Consider the following 6330-nt stretch of genomic DNA (forward strand, 5'->3'; position numbering starts at 1 on the left):
CATTCTTTTGTGTGTGGACTCTGCTAAGTACTGAAGTACATTAGCAGTCATGGAATGCTCTGGGAAAGGTGTTGTCAATTAGATGTGTGACCTCACACTGATAAAATGGTCATAAAACTAGCTTCAAAAACCCTGAAACTTAAATCTCTAAACCTGCACTAATCCCATTCCATTGACATGTGTTCTCTGACATCTATTTCAGGTGAATGCTTTGAGTCATGCTGTGTGGCAACACAGGTCAGACTGTATTCCAAACCAAGAGGCACGATAAGCAAACCAAGGCAGTGCTGTGTACGTGTGAGTGTGTGCGGAAAACTTCAAGCCATATATATCAAGAAATCCTTCACTGTGATACAGAGCTTTCACTGGTATATACTTTCAACATATAGTGACTTTTTTTTTGTCATACAGAAAAACAGAGAATTAAAAGTACATGTAATTTACAGTTTATAGTCTCTGATGTGCAAATCACAAAGTTTATTGTTAATATGTGATTCAAATGGTATAGGTTAATTGTGATTTTTCTTGCACTGTGTGCATGAGTGTCTACACTTTTGTCATATCATCCTTCAGGCTTAATTCTAAGTAGGGATCAGAAATGCTACCTATCTTGATAGACCTAAACCAAATACTGCATTGCTGTGTTTACTCAGATTACTGTTTTATATTGAGAAAATGAAAGTATTTACCATTGCTTTATGATTTTTGCCGTTCAACCACTTACAAACTTGTTCAAAACAAGTTCTGTAGCTGCATTTTATTTTTACTGTTGCCATAGTAGGTTATTATTTATGCAGTCTATATTGACTTTTTTAGAAACAGTAAAAACCAACAACTCAACACTTGAAAGATGGAAATAGCTGCTTGCTGTAAAATCTGTCAAAATGTTTTACCTCTGCTTACTTATCATAACTGTAACTTGCTGAAGCCTTTGAGAGATCAAGATAGCCATTCAGTTGACTATTTCCCCTTCATTGTTAGCTGTCCTGAAACTTAGTAGTTGTCACACACCGACACATGATACAAGTTTTGTATGAAAATCAGTGGTATTTGTAATTTGAGCATAGCCAGTCAGATTTTATGAGATACATCCTTCTGGTACGTGATACTGTGTCCTGCAAAAATACACCACCACACAAGATTTCAAAATTGTTTTTCCGTTCCTGAAATTAGTCAGTCGTTGATTTGAAGAATTTCAAATACCTGCCTAAATTTGAAGATAAGAATTAAAAAGAAAAATATGGTTTGTTCCTTTTTACATGAATAATTGATGTAACCCAGCCATGTCCAGGAGCAGTAACTGAATCCTAAAGTAAGAAAGGTAAATGAAGAGAACACATTGTTTGTTCTTCTTAAACATTTTGAATTTCCCGTCTTCTTTTTCCATCATAGCCTACAGAAGGCAAGTTGGCATTCCTAGGACTCTAGAAAGACATGACCTCTCTGAAGTGAGAATGATTTTGTCCAATATTAGTTTTTCACCATGCTGAATTACGCATATGCATATTACATTGTACAAATCAATATTTGACCCACATAGTTTTACAAATCGGTTATATCAATAAAACAAGGAATGGATGGAAAAAACCTAATATGTGGTACACATATGTGAATAAAGCAAAAATGGTATGTCTAATGATTCTGATAGTGTACCCACTGTTCTGCTGTACTGCCATATGAATCACGTACAAAACTGAAAACAAAAATCATAAAATATGACAGATGTCAGCATCTTGAAAGTTACATATGTCCAATTGAATTTCATCGATTTGAATATTAATGAGTTCATGAAAAATGGAAAATGCTTTACCAACTCAAAGATCCCTGGACAACTACGATATTTCTATATTTCCAAATACATTGTGACTAGTGTGTCAGGAATGTATTACAATGCTGACAACTTGCCACAAGAAAACATTTGAGAAATTATAAAGAATTTGTTGAACAGTCTCTTGACATAAAGTCAGTAGGGCTTTTCAAGCAATGTTTACAGCCGTCAATAGAATTAAAATCAACAGACTTAACAAGGAGGCAATATCAGGATGCGAATGGCGTCAACAGTTTTTTGAAAAGAATACATTTGTATGTAGAGCAATACAAATGTCTATAATAAGCAATTGAGAGAAGGTGAATAGGGCTTGTGTTATCAGGAAGTAATGCTATAATTCTGTGAATTTTGGATGGAAAATGGCATTGAAATCTTATCCGTCAATTATTGCAGAGGACTGATACTGAAATCAGTATTCATACTAAACATATGGTGTTGACAGATAAAACATCAAGTGGTTTTCCTATCACTTGAACTGAATGACTGCAATCAAGGTATCCTCATTGCAGTTTCAATTCACATCCTGGCTGCATGACAAAAGAAAAACTTGTTAAAATAGCAGTCATTTTTTATTTTGATAGCATCATTTCTTTTAAACTGCATTTTTTTTCAAGTGTTGTGTAACATGGGTAAATTGTCAAAATTAGCATGCACGTTCTGATTGCAGCAGTTTCCGATCTGAAGATAATTTGTGAAAATTTGCATTGATACATCTTGACAGAAATGTACAATTATCTGTTGGTACAGATATCACTACATAACTCACAGCAAAGAATGATTATTCACAATGTCATTTCAAGGCACCATGGCTCACATGAAAAGATAAAGACAAGCTCAATCTGTTGTTGTTTCTCTTCACTATGCAGTAACCACATGATGAGAAAGAGACCCTTTTGAATCCTGTCAAGTCATATCTGTGTAGAGAGTTTCTAGAGTGCCACATCATCCAAACAATCAGGCGGACAATATATATTATATAATATATCCATGTTTTGTTTTACTTTTCTATAAAGAAAAGATTTTTTCAACCATAGACTACCTTCCATAACTTTAGAATTCTGTTTCAAGAGAAATTCCATTCTGTACATTTACCAATGCAACAATAGCATCTCTGTTGGCGTTCAATTGGTTTACTTCAATTTCTTGGCGATGAAAATCAAAATCATTAAAAATATCAGTCTTGATTGAAAAAAAATTTGAGAACAAGGGGGGAAAAGAAAGCTGATGAATGGAATATTTGTGTTTGTCAATATACTGTGTTACATCAATGATGTTTATAATGCCCTGGTCTTAATACTCTAACATTATGCATGTCATGTAATTCATCAAAATTCTAGTTTTAAGAGAACAGGATGTAGACTATATGATGTGGTAACATATTTAGCCAACAGCACTTTTGATCACTACTTCAGTAGTAATAAGACAGCTTTGTTCTCTTTTGTTTATCAGTTTATAATAACTGTCCATTGATGTGACAATTGTGAAACCCCAAGGGAAGTCAGGCCGTACCCAAGCTGGTCAACTTTGACTATAAACTTTGCATTCTGTGGTGAAAGTTTCTTTTCCTTTGCAGGAAGGGCCGTTTGCCTCAAAACTGTTTAGCATAAAATTGTAGCTCCACTTTACAAAATGATCATTATACTTAAAAAAGTTTGTAGCAAAGAGCTATACAAATTTAATAGACCGTAGCTTTGCATCCCAAGAGTGCAAATCAGACATGATTTTCTGACAAGAGACAGTCACAAACAACATGCCACTCTTCATCTGGGGAAAAGATCTCTCCTTAGTAAAAAGCATCTCTGTCATTTATTAGGCATCTTTGTCATGAATAAATGTCATGAGTCAAGTTTCCAATCTCACCAACAATGGAAAGTGGCTCACTTATTTCAAAATCAAAAAGCTGTATGCAAAGATAACAATTAGGATGTCCCTGAGTGGTTGTCTTCAGCAACCCTTGTTGCCTGGCAACTACTTCAAATTGGCTCAATGATGATGATGTGTTCTGATTATGAATTGCTGAGAATAAGCGGCTGCTATTTCCATCTTTCGACATCAGTTGTGATGTTTCTTTGTTACCTATACATTTCACAGAAAATCAAGTCCCGAATGTGTTTGTTTCCCAAGAAAGACCTTTGTCGCACCATTGTCTGTATTTTGAGTTCTCATTATTGTGGTTGCAATATTGTACCTCATTAAAGGACAAAAATGAGTATCTAAATTAAGTCTCAGATCTCAATCTGGAAAATCACGAAGCTAAATTTAGTTGGTCACTGTGCATTGCGAAAGAAAAATTTACTGCTTGGTACATAATTAATGTTTTTAAAAGAAAGTACGTACCCAGGAGCCCTTTCGTAACTACTGTCATAATTTTCCACAAAACTACATCTCTAGGTTGTCATAGAAATAAGCTATCACTATGATTTTGCTATCCGTGCAAAATCATTAAAATCTGTAACAGTTTAGAGATATATTTTCCATTTTAGACCATGCTGTTGAGAGATCACTCTCTTTTCTGTTTGCTCTGAAAACAGAAAAAAGATGAAAATATAAATTGGTTTCAAAGATTCTACTTTCATGTCAAGTAGATGGTATCAGTGCAAGTCATTTAGAGATAGGCAAAAATATCTCAGCTCCTGCATTATTCTAACGTGTGTGTTCCATTCATGTCACATGGTATTTATGGAGACTTATGATCTTGCTGATTTGTAAAACACACAAATATTACTGTCTATACTTTGTATCCATCTAGTCATCCATCACAGTGAATGTTACCAACCATTCTGGTATTGTTAGTTGACCAAAGACACACCACTGAACAAAAAATGTAGCTGTGACAGACATTTTAAAAAGACCTGCAACATGCTACCAAAATATTTTTTTTTTCCCTCTACGCAATGCAATGCCCATGCAGCAGTGTAACCCTTGGACTCCCATTTTCCTGTTCAGAAGTCCAATTTGCCACAGAAAACAATGAAGTCATATCAAAGCATGCAGGTACAAGGATTTTATTGCACTGCATCGTGTACAGATGTACAGCATGTGCAAAGTTGTGCCAGTAACCAGTCTTTATGTAACTTCCTTGTTTCACAATAACCACTGAAAAACTAAACATTACATCATCTATACATGGGCTGTTGAAAAGGTTGAGCTCTGGGCATTGCAATATGTTTGACAGACCCTGTACAACTGGAAACACCGTTAATATTCAGAACAACCAAGATAACCAAGAAACACACACATTATACTTGCTCTTTAATTGGAAGAAGCGCATCCTCTTTATCACAAAGACATTTTCTTATCACAGTTGGTTTTGTTATCACATTTCTCTTCCCCGACTACCTTAAACTTCACATTACCCAGGAGATTATGTGTAGCATGTATAAAGCTGTTCAGCCAGTCATTTCAAAATTATCAGTGCATAGATGTCTGTAAAATGTGAGTTGTAAAACACATACCCTGGTAGTTGGCGTAGTGCACTTCAGCTTCAAGTTTGGTGATGTAAAGGAGCTTAGAACATCAGAGGAATGTGAATAAAAGTAAGAGTTGATAGCTGAACTGTACTGCTCAGAGTGGTTTCAACGTGTGACATGCATGGAAAATATTAAATGTAGAATCATGGTTATAGAGAACAGCTTATCAAGAACTGTGTTGTTTACATTCACATCCAATACGTATATGATCACATATATTTACATTTTTGAAAAATTTGCATATTGTTCAAAAGTGTTATTTTATAATGTAGGTTTCACTATTGAGTAAGGCTATGCTGTTCTATATGATTACTATGTTTTCTTTTTATATGCTAATAAATGTTCCATAATATCTGCACCAGGTGAAGTCATGGGCTGATTATTGTGTGTTCATGAATTTCCTAACGTGTATCGATGTGCCAAGAGGTTAACTGTGATGTGGTTCTCAGATGGTTGTGTTTATTGTTGAAATATGCAAACAGTGTCAACTCATATTTGTGTTGTGTTGTGTTATTTTCATTTAAATATGCCTTTAAAATATTTGTTTCCCAGTATAGCAATCTCAGTGAGTTGCCTCTGTGGTTTTCACCATGGGAAGTGAAAAACTGATGCAGAAATGTCCCAGCTCAGTAACTTGTATCACACCAAGAGCAAAAATTAAGATTTGAACCTGTGTTTTTACAGAGAACCTCATTTGAATTATGAAAAGCCACTTTGACAATATCCAGGCTAGAATTGAAGTGTCAATGGTCAATGGTTCTACTCCGGAATAAAAAGGACGCGATGCGTTCTACAGACTCTGTACGCCCAAATAATCACGTGATGCCGGTACAAACAAGCCCACATGTGTACTAACGCGTATGGAAATACACGTACGTTTATGCACGTTTGCGCACATGGCTTTGTTTGTACCGTGGTCGATTCGAATTCCAGGTTTGGCCTTTAAGTACATTTTGTAGTTTAATTATGGACTGCATCACTGTTTTCAGACATTATGTTATTGACTTTGTATTTTTTGAATAGTTGCTTGTA

General features: G+C 35.1%; 1 protein-coding gene across 1 annotated transcript in view; it reads left to right on the top strand.

Moving 5' to 3' along the window:
• LOC139135946 (F-box/LRR-repeat protein 5-like) overlaps positions 1–5656 on the top strand; it is a 30586-nt gene extending 24930 nt beyond the window's left edge. The window contains exon 9 of the mRNA XM_070703731.1: positions 203–5656. The gene's annotated coding sequence lies outside the window, so the exon portion shown is untranslated. The remainder of the gene's footprint in view (positions 1–202) is intronic.
• The last annotated feature ends 674 nt before the right edge of the window (positions 5657–6330 follow it).

Source organism: Ptychodera flava, chromosome 6 (assembly GCF_041260155.1).
Source record: "Ptychodera flava strain L36383 chromosome 6, AS_Pfla_20210202, whole genome shotgun sequence".
Classification (NCBI taxonomy): domain Eukaryota; kingdom Metazoa; phylum Hemichordata; class Enteropneusta; family Ptychoderidae; genus Ptychodera; species Ptychodera flava.